The sequence below is a fragment of the Stenella coeruleoalba genome (assembly GCF_951394435.1).
Source record: "Stenella coeruleoalba genome assembly, chromosome: 20".
NCBI classification, from domain to species: domain Eukaryota; kingdom Metazoa; phylum Chordata; class Mammalia; order Artiodactyla; family Delphinidae; genus Stenella; species Stenella coeruleoalba.
The window spans coordinates 54,294,875-54,311,456 of NC_137166.1; the positions used below are offsets into that span (position 1 = coordinate 54,294,875).

The following is a 16,582-nucleotide window of genomic DNA, read 5'->3' on the forward strand; positions in this document are numbered from 1 at the left end:
CCAGAACTGTTTCTATGCTTAAACCCTGCTGTGAACAACACTTGTCCATACAAGTCGTTCTTTCCCCTCTAGGTTGTTTAGTAATGCCCCTTAAGCCCTTAAGGTTACTATTTTCTGTTGCTGTTCCAGAAGTCAAAATTCATCACTTTTTGTTAAGTGCGTATTAATTTCTATTGATAAGAGTAAGTATATCTTTAGTGATATATCTTCAGTGATACACATACAGTAAGAGCACTTCTCATCTGATGTCTGTTTTATGTTTGGGATTGGAATGTTAAAAGATCCAAAGATATGATTTCAAATACTTTAAAAAATTCCTGCAAAAGAGATCTGTTACTTTTATATGACAAAGCTGTTTGCACTAAAAAACTTCATGCTAAAATTGATATTCTGATTTGAAAATGTGTAAGTAGTTTAAAAGTTATTCTTACCAAATATAATCATATCCACAGAGGTTAAACCTTGGCAAAAGCCTCCTGCTAGCTTTGTTTCCACCAGTCAACCTGTCGCCCCTGCCAAGAGATCATCATGCAGCAACCATGATCATCCTCCATTGCTGTACCCTTGAGAGGGTTTTATTGCATCCACATGTGTTCACACAGAGTGAATTCATTCATTCTCCAGGTTTTGCTTTTAGGTCCCGCAAAGAACATTCTTGTACATGTCTTCCGGAACAAATAATACATGCCTAGGAATGGAATTTGTGGGATACTCAGCTTGATCATGTTTAGAGCAAATATTGGAATAGATGTAAACCTACAGTCTTCCCATAACAGCACTCTCTGTCTTCCTAGTATCTTCCGCATTTCCTTCATACCAACAATAGTGTTTCCATAGAATGAGTCATGTTTATGCTTCTTGCTACGACAGTTCTTTTCCCAAGGTTAGGCCTTCATCTGCTGCAGTACAGTCCTCTTCCCATAGATTTGCAAGCACAAGCAGTGCTTCCACATTGCCCACTACTTCACTCTTGCTTTGTTAAATCCCAGTCCTGGCCTTCCCTCAGATTTTTGTGGATCTAAGTGAACTCTATTGGTACTTCTTAGTACTGTGTCAGTATTTAGCACTTGGGCTCCCCAGTTCCCATAAGACCCCACCCCTCCCCATACCCCACACACTGCATAAGGAAGGACCCATACTTGCACACAGTACAGTTTGCTCAGATCAGCGACTCGGTCTGGTCACTGTGTACATCAACACGTGCTGGACGTGACTCCTGTCATTATCTGGGAATGGTAGGACAGTGACGTGACAGTGTAAGTGACACAACTCACTGCCCGTATCTTCCTTGAAACATTTCTAAGATACATTTCCTTTAAATTTTCTTAAAATCTGTACTGCCTGAATGGACGATGCTGCTTAAATACATAAGAACATGTCATGTTACTCTGCACACCCAGGTTCAAACTGTCTCTTAAATTTGCTTTCTGTGTGAGTTAGACATAGATGTGTGTTTTTATATGAAATACTGTGATAATTTACCTCAAGAATAATTAAATAATTAATGCTGTTATAGGGGCTTGAAATATTGCATGGCAGATAGTAAGTACTGTAAAGTTACCTTCAGTTAACTAGATGTGTCATTTTTTGGTCATGGTTATTATGAAATTGACCTTGACCTACACTATATTTTGGCTGTTGTCTTTTTCTAATTATTTTCCATACAGATGTTCTCTCTGACCTTAAGATAACAATTTTAAAGCATACATTATATACCATATATATATATATTTTTTGCCATACAAGTGTACAATTAAATGACACTCCACAGTTAGGTAGTTGAACTATGTAGAACCACAGGCATGACAATGATTGAAAATTTCAGACCGTTTTCCCTAATTTTTAAACTTTATACATACATTTACCTGAATCTGATATTTCAAAATTCAGTGTTTATCAAGATATTTTTCCTATTGTGTGTTCCTTCTGAAATGAAAAATTTTTTTTGTTGTTGGTACCTACCGGAGAATCTTTTAGAATTCCAGAGACTTATTATTTTGTGTAAATGTGGTTATTTATTACCTTACCTGCTTGATTTATCATGGGTTATGTAAATGCTTTATCACTTATTATTGTGATATACAGATTTAAAAAAAAATTTTTTCCTTACATCATACTCACATGTGATTAACATTATTATAAAGGTTAAGGATTAGGGAAGACAGTCTCAAATCTCAATGATGATTTCATGCCTGGATTTTTATAAGCCAGTACATAGGTAGACATTCTAACTATGGACTATCATTTAATTATCCAGATACATTGCAAAATATATATGTAGTATGTAGTGTATGGTTGAAACTCTATTATCTAAGATCAGAGAAAACAGTAATATGGGAAAATATAGAAAAAGAAAATTAAACTGTATATAACAATGATGTCTGAATACCATGTTTGAGAAAACTGTTCATTGTATATGATTTTTTTATGTAATTATCTGTCAGTATAAAATATTTAATATTTTAATTTTCCAACTCCACTTAATAGGAAGCCATTCTGCTAGACCTGCAATCAAGGAATTATCACCAAGAGAAAGACACTGATAAAGGAGAATTATGCCATGTAGTGGTACTGGAAAGAAATCAAAACCATGGCACCAAGGATTCTGACCTCAAGGAAGTCTGTGCAGATGTGCAGGAGTGTGAGTGAGTGGGGCTACGATGCAAGAGATTATGAAGAAGTGCTTTTTACCCATAACAGAAATCTCAGAGAGAAAGTGTATGCGTGCGGTCAAGGTGAGAAGCCAGTCAGCAGTGGTTCCTCAGCTTCACCACTTCACAGAGTTCCTCCTAGTGTGGAAAACACTTTGTCACCTGCGCAGCACAGGAGTACACACACTCGAGAAAAATCTTAGAGCTGTAATGACTGTGGGAAGGCTTTTAGCAAAAGCTCAAACCTCAGGAATCACAGGAGAATTCATTCTGGACAGAAACCTTACAGATGTAGTGAGTGTGGCGAAGCCTTTAACCACCAGTCACACCTCACAACACATCAGAGAGTGCATACAGGAGAGAAACCTTACAAATGTCATGATTGTGGCAAGGTCTTTAGTCGAAATTCACACCTTGCAAATCATCAGAGAATGCACACTGGGGAGAAACCATATAAATGTCATGAGTGTGGCAAAGCCTTTACCCAGTTTTCACACCTTAGTAGACATCAGAAAATGCATGCTGGAGAGAAACCACACAGATGTTATGAGTGTGGCAAGCATTTTACGCAGCGTTCAAACCCTCTGGCACACCAGAGAATTCATACAGGAGCAAAACCTTCTAAATGTAATAAATGTGGTAAGGCTTTTATTGAACGGTCACAACTTTGGGGTCATGAGAGAACTCACACTGGAGAGAAACTTTACAAATGCGATGAGTGTGGCAAAGCCCTTACAAGACATTCATATCTTACTCAACATAAAACAATCCACACTGGAGAAAAACCTCACAAATGTAACGAGTGCGGCAAAGCTTATACTCAATATGCAAGCCTCACCAGGCATCTGAACATACATACTGAAAACGAATGTAAGCCTCACACATGTGGTAATGATTTGGTCCAAAGCTCAAGGTTTAGGGGTCACCAGAGATTTTATAATAAGAAAGAAACTTTAAAGCGATTCAGACAAAATTTGTGCATGTATTCAAGCCTTACTTAACGTATGGGAGTCTATCAAGGAGAAAGAAGACAGAGATGGCCAGCAGGCGCATGAAAAGATGCTCATCGTCACGGATCATCAGGGAAGGGTAAATCAAAAGCTCAATGAGGGGGCTTCCCTGGTGGCGCAGTGGTTAAGAATCCGCCTGCCAGTGCAGGGGACACGGGTTCGAGCCCTGGTCCGGGAAGATCCCACATGCCATGGAGCAACTAAGCCTGTGTGCCACAACTACTGAGCCTGCACTCTAGAGCTCGCGAACCACAACTACTGAGTCTACGAGCCACAACTACTGAAGTCCGGGCGCCTAGAGCCCATGCTCTGCAACAAGAGAAGCCACCGCAATGAGAAGCCCACACGCTGCCACAAAGAGTAGCTCCTGCTCTCAGCAGCTAGAGAAAACCTGTGTGCAGCAGCGAAGACCCAATGCAGCTAAATAAATAAAAATTTAAAAATTATATTAAAAAAAGCTCAATGAGGTACCACCTCACACCTGTTTACAATGGCTGTCATCAGAAAGACAACAAGCATTGGCAATGGTGTGGAGAAAAGGGAACCCTGTCCACTATTGCTGGGATTGTAAGTTGGTGCAACATTTATGGAAAACATTACTGAAGTTCCTCAAAAATTAAAACCGTCAGATGAACCAGGTATTGCACTTTGAAGTATTCACTGGCAGAAAAGAAAAACAGTAATTTGAGAAAATATAGGCATTTGAATATTCATTGTAGCATTATTTCCAGTAGCCAAGATAGAGAAGCAGCCTAAGTGTCCATCAATAGATGAATGCTTAGAGGAGATGTTATATGTCCATTCCACACAGTAGAATATAAGTCACCCTTAAGAAAAGGAGTCCAGCCATTTGCAACAACATGGATAGATCTAGAGGATTTTATGCTAAGTGACAGAAGTCAGGCATAGAAAGACAAATACTGCACAATCTTACTTATACGTGGAATCGAAGAAGCAAAAGCACAAGACAAGGAAAACAGATTCACAGATAAAGAACAAATGTGTGGTTGTTGCCAGAAGGAAGGGCAGTGCAGTGGCAGGTAAAGTAGGTGAAGGAGATTAAGAGGCACAAACCTCTATGTAATAGATAAGTCATGGGGATGTAATATCCAGCATAAGGAATATGTTTAAAAGGAGCATGGTAGTAGCTGAGGAAAGATGGCTACACATATCACTGTGATGATTTCATATAGTATGCACGTTGCCTCATATAGTACAGCCAATACTAACACTGTTGTATATCAATTATATTTCAATAAAGAGAGACTCCATCGTAGAGAGAAACCATACAAAACTTACGTGGAAAAGCCTATAACTAGGGCTCATGTCTTACCTTATATCAGAGTATACATCTTTGAGAAACCAAGCAAATGTCATGTATAACTGCATAGCAGGGTGATAATTAGTTGGAAATAATATATGTTAGTGCAGCTTCTATCAGAAATAATTTGTCCCTTCTTTGTTCACACAAAATACATCCAACCTTGTATGTTAAGGATAGAAGAAAAGGAAATGAGAAAAAGTTCTACCAAAACATGACTCCAGTCACACATGAGGATTTCATAAGTTTCATGAGATTCCTCTTGAGTCAGAGTCCTATATGGAGTCCTCATCACTCATAACACATTAGGCTGAAACAGAGAAATAAAACTTAAATAAATCCTACCATTTACTGAAGAAAAAGGAGGTACCCCGTGGTCTTTGGTCCACAGCAAATGTGCAGTTTTGCTGAGCAGATGTTCTCAGGTCCCTATTCCATACGGCCAGGAATGGGAAATGATCTTTTCTGGACTCTTGTCTTTTCCCCTAAGAATGGATATCCAATATTTTGTGTTTTGTTGTTCTTCACTTAACCTACTAACATCCAACAGAGTATTACAAACTATGCCTTCCTTGAGCAATAAGCACTTTTCCCCAGTACCTTCCCAGGACCTTTAGCCCATGTGCCACAACTACTGAAGCCCACATGCCTTAGAGCCCGTTCTCTGCAATGGGAGAAGCCACTGCAACGAGAAGCCTGCGCACCACAAAGAGGAGTGGCCCCTGCTCGCCACAACTAGAGAAAGCCTGCGTGCAGCAACAAGGACCCAATGCAGCCAAATAAATAAATAAATAAATAAATAAATAAAATTTATTAAAGAAAAAAACTACAATGAGATATCACCTCACCCCCCTTAGAAGGGTTATCATCAAAAAGCCAAGAGATAACAAGTATTGAGCAGAATGTGGGAAAGAAAAAGGATCACTAGTGCACTGCTGGGAAGAATGAAAACTGTTGCAGCCACTATGGAAAACAGTATATAATTACCTCAAAATATTAAAGAGAAAAAAACTATCAAATAATGCAGCAGTTCCACTGCTAGGTATATATCGGACAAGATAAAATCACTCTTGAAAAGATACCTGCACTCCCATATTCATTATACCAGTATTCACTATAGCCAACTCATAGAAACAACCTAAAGTGTCCAAGAGATGAATGGATAAAAAAAAATCTAGTAAACATACACAATGCAATATTATTCAGCCTTAGAAGAGAAGGAAATTCTGTTATTTGTACCAGCATATATGGACGTTGAGACTATATGCTCAGTAAAATAAGTCAGACATAAAAAGTAATACTGATCTCACTTATATGTGGAATATACATATATAGAAGAAAAAAGACAAAAGCTAACAGAAGTAGAACAAAGTAGATTAGAGATAAATGAAACAGAATAAAAAGTACAGAAAACTACAACCCTACAATATGGTTGTTTGAAAAGGATGAAAACACTGACAAACACCTAGATTTACTCACAAAGAGAACACTCAAACTACTGAAATCAGGAATGAAAGAGGGGACATCACAACCGTTTACAAATGATTCTACAGAAATCAAAAAAATTCTAAGAGAATACTAAGAACTATTCTATACCTAAATGTTGGATAACCCAGAAGAAATGGATACTCTCCTAGAAAATATAACCTCTCAAGACTGACCCATGAATAAATAAAAAAATGTGAACAGACCTATTCCTATTAAGGAGATTGAAATCACTAATCGAAAACCATACAACAAAGAAATAGCTTCACTGCAGAATTCTTCTCAACATTTAAAAACAATTAAGAGCAATCTTGCTTTCACTCTTCAAAACAACTGAAGGAAAGGGAACAGTTCTAAACTCCCTCTATGAGGCCAGAGTTACGTCAATAACAAAGCCAGACAAAGACACTACAAGAAAACCAGAGGCTACAATCTCTAATGAATAATGATGCAAAAATCATCAATAAAATAATAGTAAACTGAAACCAACAGCACATTAAAAGGATTATATACTGTGACTAATAGGGATATATTTTTGAAATATAAGGATGGTTCAACATATGAAAATCTTTTGATGTAAAACAGCACATTAACAGAATGACGGGAAAAAAACTACATGATCATTTCTACTGAAAAGCATTTGACAAGCATTTCATGGTAAAAACACTCGGTAAACTAGAAATAAAAAAAATACTAACTCAGGCTTCCCTGGTGGCACAGTGGTTGAGAGTCCGCCTGCCGATGCAGGGGACACGGGTTCGTGCCCCAGTCTGGGAGGATTCCACATGCCGCGGAGCAGCTGGGCCCGTGAGCCATGGCCGCTGAGCCTGCACATCTGGAGCCTGTGCTCCGCAACGGGAGAGGCCACAACAGTGAGAGGCCCGCGTACCGCAAAAAAAAGAAAAAAAAACCAACATAATAAAGGCCATATATTAACAGCCCACAGCTACCATCACACTTGAGGGGGAATGACTTAAAGCATTTCCTCTAAGATCAGGCACAAGAGAAGGATACCTACTTTCACTATTTCTAAAAACATTACTGAAAGTCCTAGCAAGGACACAGAGGCAGAAATATAGATAGAAGGTATCCGAATAGAAAAGGGAAGAAGAATTTTTTCTGTTTACAACCTACATGATCTAATGTGTAGAAAAAACTGAAGATTCCACAGAAAAAAAATCCTGCTGGAACTAATGAATGGATTCAGAAAAATTAGAAAAATAAAATATGTAGGTATAACCTTATCCAAGGAGGAAAACATTTTTACACTATAACCTAAAAACACTGCTGAAAAATATTAGAAAAGATACCAGTAACTGCAAATATATCCCGAGTTCATGGGTTGGTAGGCAGTACTGTCAAGATGTCAATACTACCCAAAATGATCAACAGATTCAACACAATTCTTAGCAAAATCCCAACAGCATTTCTTGAAGAAATACATAAATCCATCCTAAGATTCATGTGCAATCTCAAGACCCTCAGAGCAAAAACAAGTTTGAAAATAACAAAGTTGGAGGTCACACAATTATTTCAAAATTATCACAAAGCTCAACTAATCAAAGTGGCACAGTACTGGCATGAAGACAGACCCGTGGAACAGAATAAAGATGTCAGAAATAAACTTGTGTATACGGTCAAATGATGTTCCACAGGGTGTCAGTACCACTCAGTGGGGGAAGGGCAGTCTACTGAACTATGCTGAGAGGAGACCAAGATGGTGGAGTAGAAGGATGTGGAGCTCCTCTTCTCCCACAGATACACCAAAAATACATCTCCACGTGGAACAAGTCTCACAGAACACTTACTGAAAGCTGGCAGAAGATCTCATACAACGAAAACTGCAAGAAAGATCCCCACTTAACCGGTTAGGACAAAAGGGGGAAGAAAGGAGTCGGGATGGGACCTGCACCCCTGGGAGGGAGCTGGGAAGGAAGAAAGGTTCCCACACCCCGGGAAACTCCTCGACTGGCTGAGAGGTCCGCCAGGACAGGGAGGGGAGCTTTCGACGCCAGAGAGGAGAGTGCAGGAGCTGGCTTGTGGCCAGTAGGGTAGGGAGAGAGCAGCACAGCCAGTCCTTGCCATGCTGCTGCACTTCCGAGCCCGAGATGTGTGCCTCCTAGTGTGCACAGCAACTGGGTGCTGAAACTCAGGCCTCGGCGACATACTCGGGGAGAGAATTCGGTTTTGCTGTGCAGAGATGGCCCAAAGGTCCTGGAGCGTGGTCTGGGCCACAGCTGGGGCTGCGTGTAGGACAGAGTGCAGGTCTGCAATAGGAGCCCCCTATCAATGCACAAAGAGAGGGGCGTGGGTCTGCTGTAGCAGCCTCATTGTCAGGGTGCTCAGGGGGGCACAGCTCTGGCCGTCGCAGGCTTTGGAAGTGCGCATGGGTGGCAGGTTTGGGGAGCGCACACGTGTCACTGGAGGGGCGTCTGACCCGATTATTGGTACTCTGGCAGCAGGGTTGAGTTGGGGAATGGCACCAGCAGCAGTGGACTTTGTGGGCTCACACACGTGGAGTTGGGCTGAATCTGAGCCTATTACCAGTGCTCCTGCAGTGGAGGTGGGTCTGGGGGCAGCACCAGCAACCGTGGACTCTGTTGGCACACACACACCGGGTAGCAGGCAGTGTCACAGTCACACGTCCCAGTGGAGGGCTACTGGGGAAGAACACATCATAGCTCCTTTCCCAGCAGGGTGATCAAATCCTGCCTACCTCATGTCACAGCTTAGAATTGGACCTGGAGGCTTCTACCCCAACCAGTACTTCAACTACAGGGCTGTTACAACCACCGAGCAAAGAAGAGGCCCTGCCAAACATCCACTGCAGGCTTTGGTCACCACCACAACAAACATACCACCTATCAAGAGGACAATGGGGGCTTCCCTCGTGGCGCAGTGGTTGAGAGTCCACCTGCCGACGCAGGGGACACGGGTTTGTGCCCTGGTCCAGAAGGATCCCACATGCCACGGAGCGGCTGGGCCCATGAGCGATGGCCGCTGAGCCTGCGCGTCCAGAGCCTGTGCTCCGCAACGGGAGAGGCCACAGCAGTGAGAGGCCCACGTACCGCAAAAAAATAAATAAATAAAGAGGACAATGGCCAGCACACCCTGACGAAAGATGTGGCAAGCGTCCATACCAAAAGAGCCCTTGCACCAAAAATTCTGGACTCACACACACAGCCTATTCAGGGATGCTCCCACATAAAAGCAGCCCTTCAACAGTAGATAACTGTTGCTCCTAAATTCACAGAGAAATATAAATAAAATGAAAAAGCAGAGGAATACTTCCAATTAAAAGAAGAAGATAAATCTGAAACAACAAAAAATAAACAGACCTCTTCAGTCTATAAGCCCCAAGTACACAAAGGAGGTAATAAAAATGCTGAAGGTATTAAGAAAGACTATCAAATAGAAATGCAAATCACTGTAGCAAGGAACTAGAAAACATAAAGAGGAGCCAAACAAAACTAGAAAACTCAATCGCCAAGATAAAAACCGAACTAAAGGTAATGAATAAGGAGACTAAATAAGGCAGAAGAACAAATAAGTGATCTGGAAGACAGTGTAACAGAAATCACACAATGAGAAGAGCTGAGAGATCTACACCAAGACATATTAAAATGGCAAAAGTTAAAGAGAGGATTCTAAAGGCAGCAAGAGAAAAACAAAGTCAGTTACAAGGGAACCCCCATAAGGCTATCAGCTGAATTCTCTACAGAAACTCTTGCAGACCAGAAGATAGTGGCAAGATATATTCAAAGTCCTGAAAAGGACAAACCTGCAACCTAGAATACTCTACCCAGCAAGATTATCATTTAGAATAGAAGAGGTAAAGAATTTTTCAAGCAAAAACTAAAAAAATACAGCAATCCTAAACCCACCCTAACAGAAATATTGAAAAGATCTTCTCTAAATAGAAAAGAAGAATCTATAGGAAAGGGAAAAATCACAATACAAAAGGCAAATATACAAAAGGATTGAAAATCACATAAATGAGCCAATTCACAGATTAAAAAACAATCAAAAAAATTTTATGAAAGCAATTATAACTACAACAAACAGCAAAAGGATAAACATGAGGATGTAAAATAGGACATCAAAATCACAAAATGTGAGGGTTAACATCCTTGAAAACCAGGATAACCACAAATCAAAAACATACAAAAGAGTCACAGAAACCAAAAAGAAAGGAACTCAAGCATAATGCAAAAGAAAACTATCAAACCACAAAAGTAAAACCAAAAAGACAAAAGGAACACGGAAGAAATACAATGTCAACTGGAAAACAAGGTTTAAAGTGGCAGTAAGTACATACTTATCAAGACTTCAAATGTCAATGGACTAAATTCTCCAGTCAAAAGACACATAGTGGCAGATCACAAAATAAAACAAGAACCTACAATATGCTGCCTATAAGAGACCCACTTTAGGGCAAATAACACATACAGATTGAAAGTGAGGGGATGGAAAAAGATAGTTCACACAAATGGAAATGACAAGAAAGTGGGGGTAGCAATACTCATATCAGACAAAATAAACTTTAAAACAAAGGCCATAAAAAAAGACAAGGACACTATACCATGATAAAAGGATCACTACAAGAAGAGGACATTACACTTATTAACGTATACGCACCCAATATAGGAGCACCTAAATACATAAAACAAATACAGGTATAAAGGGAGGAATCGAAGGGAATACAATAATAATAAGATGCTTTAATACCCCACTAATATTAATGGACAGATCTTCCAGACAGAAAAACAATAAGGCAACAGAGATCCTAAATGACACAATAGAACAGTTAGGCTTAATTGATATCTACAGGATATTACATCCAAAACACCCAGAATACACATTCTTTTTCAAGCGCAGATGGAATATTCTCTACAATACAACACATACAAGGACAAAAATAAATCTCAACAAACTTAAATGGATAGAAATTATTTCAAGCATCTTTTCTGACCACAACAGCATGAAACTAGAAATTAATCACAAAGAGAAATAAGAAAATGATTACATGCAGACTAAACAACATGCTACTAAAAAACCAATGCATCAATGATTAAAGCAAAGAGGAAATCAGAAAATATGTTGAGACAAATGACAATGAAAACACAACCATAAAAAAAGAAATCTATGGAATGCAGCAAAAACAATCCTAAGAGGGAATTTCAGTGATAGAGGCCTAATTCAAAAAAGAAGAAAAATCTCAAACAACCTAAACTATCACCTAGAAGAATTAGAAAAAGAAGAACAAAACCTAGTCAGCAGAAGGAAGAAAATAATAAAGATCAGAAAGGAAATAAAACACAGTGATAACAAAATAGAGAAAAATTAATAAAAACAATTGCTGTTTTTTTGAATAGATAAAAATTGACAAACTTCTGACCAGCCTCATCAATAACGAGAGGACCCAAACAAACAAAAGAAGAAATGAAAGAGAAATAACACCTGATTCCACAGAAATACAAAAATTCATAAGACAATTCTATGAAGTTATATGCCAACAAAATCAACAACCTAGGAAAAACATACAAATTTCTAGAAACATACAGCCTCCCAAAATTGAATAAAGAAGAAACATAATTTGAACAGACTGATCACTAGAAATGAAATAGAATCTGTAATTAAAAAAAAACAAAACAAGAGGGGCTTCCCTGGTGGCACAGTGGTTGAGAGTCCGCCTGCCGATGCAGGGGACGCGGGTTCGTGCCCCAGTCCGGGAAGATCCCACATGCCGCGGAGCGGCTGGGCCCGTGAGCCATGGCCGCTGAGCCTGCGCATCCGGAGCCTGTGCTCCGCAACAGGAGAGGCCACAACAGTGAGAGGCCCGCATACCACAGAAAAAAAAATAAATAAATAAAGTTGGGTAGAAGACCTAAATAGACATTTCTCTGAAGACATACAAATGGCCAATACACACATGAAAAGATGCTCAGAATCACTAATTACTAGAGAAATGCAAATCAAACCTACAATGAGGTACCACCTCACACTGGTCATAATGACCATCATTAAAAAGTCTACAAGTAACAAATGCTGGAGAGGGTGTGGAGAAAAGGGAGTGCTCCTACACTGTTGATGGGAATGTAAGTTAATGCAGCTACTATGGAAAACAGTATGGAGGTTCCTTAAAAAACTAAAAATAGAGTTACCACATGATCCTGAAATCCCACCCCTGGGAATATATCTGGAAAAGATGAAAACTCTAATTCAAAAAGGATACATGCATGCCAATGTTCATAGCAGCGATATTTACAACAGCCAAGACATGGAAGCAATGTACATGTCCGCTGACAGATGAATGGATATGGTGGAATATTACTCAGCCATAAAAAAGAATGAAATATTGCCATTTGCAGAAACATGGATGGACCTAGGGATTATCATACTAAATGAAGTCAGACAAAGAAAGACAAACATTATATTACTTATATGTGAATCTAAAAAATGATACAAATGAACTTATTTACAAAACAAACAGACTCACAGATATAGAAAACAAACTTACGGATACCAAACAGGAAAGAGGGGGAAGGATAAATTAGGAGTATGAGATTAACAGATACACAAGGATAGTTCAACATATATATACTACAATATATAAAATAGATAAAAAACAAAGATTTACCATATAGCACAGGGAAGTATATTCAATATCTCATAAAAACCTATAATGGAAAATAACCTGAAAAAGTGTGTGTGTATATGTATGTATCTGTATATATATAAATATAAAACTGAGTCACTCTGCTGTATGCCTGAAACTAACACTATTGTAAATTAAGTATAATTCAATAGAATAAACAAGCAAATGAACAAATAAATAATTTGTAGAGTGAATTAAAAAAAAAAGATGTTGAGGAAACTAAATATCCATATGCAAAGAATGCAGTAGGACCATGATCTTACACAATATACAAAAACTAATGGATCAAAGACCTAACATAGGACCTGAACGTGTAAAAGTCCTAGAAGTAAATACAGGGAAAAACTTGTTGACACTGGATTCAGCAATGATTAATTGGACATAACACCAAGAGCACAGGCCACAAAGTAAAAACAGATAAACTGGACTACATCAAAATCCTAAACTTGTTCATCAAAGCACACTCAATCAAGTGAAAAGACACTATGAAATGGGAGAAAATATTTGCAAATGATATAACTGAGTATAGGTAAAAATTGAGAATACATAAAGACCTCTAAAAGGGTCTGATCACCAGTTCCACCACGGCAGGGGGCCTTTCCCCAATTCAATCTTCAACACTAATATCATAAAAAATACAGAGCTGATGACTAAATAAACAAAAATCAAGACCATACATAATGCACAGAAATGTACAAAATGAAAGTAGCAGTGCCTTAAACAAAACGAACTATAGCTTATCATTGAAGGTATCACACCAGTTCATAAGCTTTTATTAACATGCTTCAAAATTAGGTGTTGAGGTAGAATGAATAAAGGCACACACAGGTGACAAAATATGTAGCGTGAACAACAGTTTAGTCAACAGCCTCACAGATATGAGGACGAGAACCTGGGCAATGTTATTCGTAGGAGAAACTCCTATACCATTTACTGAAGTTCATAAAGGATGGTCATTAGTATGTGCAAGCAACATTGTCACAGTGCCCTTGAGACATGCTTCTGTGACACTCCTCAACCAGAATAAAAACCTGGAAAGACTTATCAGTTAGGCGCTCATGATACTTTCTACCTCACATTGTAGAACATGCTGTCCACTCCAGTAAGCAGCTTCAAGTGGTGGTTTTGTATGCAGCTAGAGAATACTGCAACATATGAGGGAAAGTACTCTCCATAAAAACTTTCTGTTGCCAATAAACCCACTCCACAGAGTCCACCAGAAGTTGTCCACTAACTAAAAGTGGATTATCACAGTAAAAAAACTGGACAAAATTTCAGACCCTAGGAATATCTGTTTCAGAAGCAAGTTTTAGAGTCAAATCAAGCAAACTTAAAGAACATATGAAATCAGGAAGTGTCTACATTACCCAACTAGGAAGAGCACTCCAATAGAGAAAAAACTATAAGATACGGGGGTCAGATATGATAGGATCTTGAGATGGGACCATGTTCTCTACCCACAGACGCCAAGCTAAGAGCCTGAAAAGGTTCACATATGCTCCTCTTTTAGGACTGGGGATCAAAGAGAGGACGTCTGTCCATGGTCCTTACCGTTTTCCTAAGTAACAATTACGTAAGGTTCAGTCAACCTGGCCGCCACTCGCATCACTGAAGTATGCGGCAAAAGCAGGATGGAAGAAATGGCTGGGAAATCTAACTAAGCAGACAGGGCTTCAGACAGCTCCATGTAGGTTATGAGGTCCAGACGGAATTAATGTACAGCCAGTGTTCACTATCTGTTACTATCTGTTGATTACATCTTCTCAGAACATCAAATTGGGATTAAACTGACATAGGTTCAAGGCTTGGACTCTGGAGGCATCAACTCTTATCTCTACGGACTAAGAACTGAGCATCCAGTGGAATCAAGACCCGAAGGAGAGATGAAGGGGCAAGAGACCCCTTTAAAACAGCCCGCCTCATGCTTCTTAAAGTCAAGAAAGACCGAGTTCACAGAAGGCATATAACAAAGTGCTGTGGATCAAGATATAAAGACTGACTTTATCTTCGTTGCAGCTGCAGCACCACTGGAAGGTGAAGGGGTAAATTTCACACGTTGAAGCACAGAGTGATAAGTTGCAGAGAAAAATTTCCTCTGAAAGTTCACAAGAAATAAACTTTTGTTTTCCCAGAGAACTCTCCCAACAACGGGAGAGTTTCCCAATGCCCTGCTGACATCTGACCTGTGTTCACACTTTTGCTACTTTCCCACTCGTTAGGTTTACTGATACTTTCATGTCACTCTTGACAGTCCAGGGCTCATTCTCTTGCTTCAAGATGGAGATAATACTCAGATCAGAAAAAGAAATTCCTGCTTATTAGAAATAAGAAATGTGAAGTGCTGTGGCTCTTCCAGAATCCCAGCTCTTTGTTCAGCTGGATAGTAAAGACATTACAGGTGGGTCTGCAAAAACATTTCACAAATTCATCCACCGCCTCCTTTTGAACGCAGAGGGAACAGTGTAATACGCAGACACCTAGCTCTCTTCCTAGAACTACTGAATCTAAAGCACAGGGGTAGAAAACACAGGAAATTGGGTATTTTAAAAGTTTCCCATTGTGCTTTATAAATACTCAAGCTCTGGAACAACCCTCGACGTATCATGAAATGGGCAGATCACCTGAAGAAAAGGACAGTTTAAACTACTGACACTGCACATCCTGAAGCATTTCATGTCCAAGTCAACAGGGATTTCAGATCAGTCAAGCAAAACAGGGGCTCCCAAGAGGCACACAGGAAAAATGCAAAGATAGCCAAGAGCGGATCCCAACTTCTAGAGGGAGGGAAGTTATCCTCACCCACAGAGAGCAGGTTCCTGGAGGTCTCCTCCATCACGTCCCTATACAAGGCCCTCTGAGCAAGGTCCAGGCGTTCCCACTCCTGAGTGAATCCTACGGCCACATCCTTGAAGGTCAACGGTGTCTGAAATGAAACACATTTCACCAAGGGGCCATGAGGAGAGTCCTTATTTTTACACAACGTGAGAAGGGGAGACAGGTGTAACAATCAATCTGGTTGAAATATGTAAATGGCAAAGCTATGTAAAGGTATTTGGAGCAAATTATGTGTCTCTAATTTTAACATCTTATGTTTTATGTAAGAGAGTACGATATCTTCCAAACAATGTGGATTTTTTCATGTTTGTCGACACTACATGGAATACACACAAATAAAACTGAACACCAGACTGTCTATACAGATATTATGTTCTACACACTGAGATATTCAATACCTAGATGAGCTACATTATGAGTGGTGTTTTCAGAGATGACAAAGTCCAGAGTGGATTTAAAGAAAGGTCAGAATCTTAAATTATCAATAACAATCGCAATGACTAAAAGGGTCTGAGTACTTCCTATATGATAAGCAGTACTCTAAATGTCACATGTATTAACTTGTTATCAACAGAATAGCTCATTAGAGAAAGATGTGTTCCCATCGTACAGAGGAGGAAAC

At 39.5% G+C, this 16,582-nt stretch overlaps 1 protein-coding gene and 1 long non-coding RNA gene across 2 annotated transcripts in view; one reads left to right on the top strand and one right to left on the bottom strand.

The window, feature by feature from the left end:
• LOC307178874 overlaps positions 1-2,709 on the top strand; it is a 36,267-nt gene extending 33,558 nt beyond the window's left edge. Inside the window, exon 3 of the long non-coding RNA XR_013825302.1 lies at positions 2,488-2,709. This is a non-coding gene — a long non-coding RNA (uncharacterized lncRNA). The remainder of the gene's footprint in view (positions 1-2,487) is intronic.
• LOC307178861 (uncharacterized protein) overlaps positions 1-16,582 on the bottom strand; it is a 389,700-nt gene that overhangs the window by 356,234 nt on the left and 16,884 nt on the right. The gene's annotated exons all lie outside the window — the stretch shown is intronic.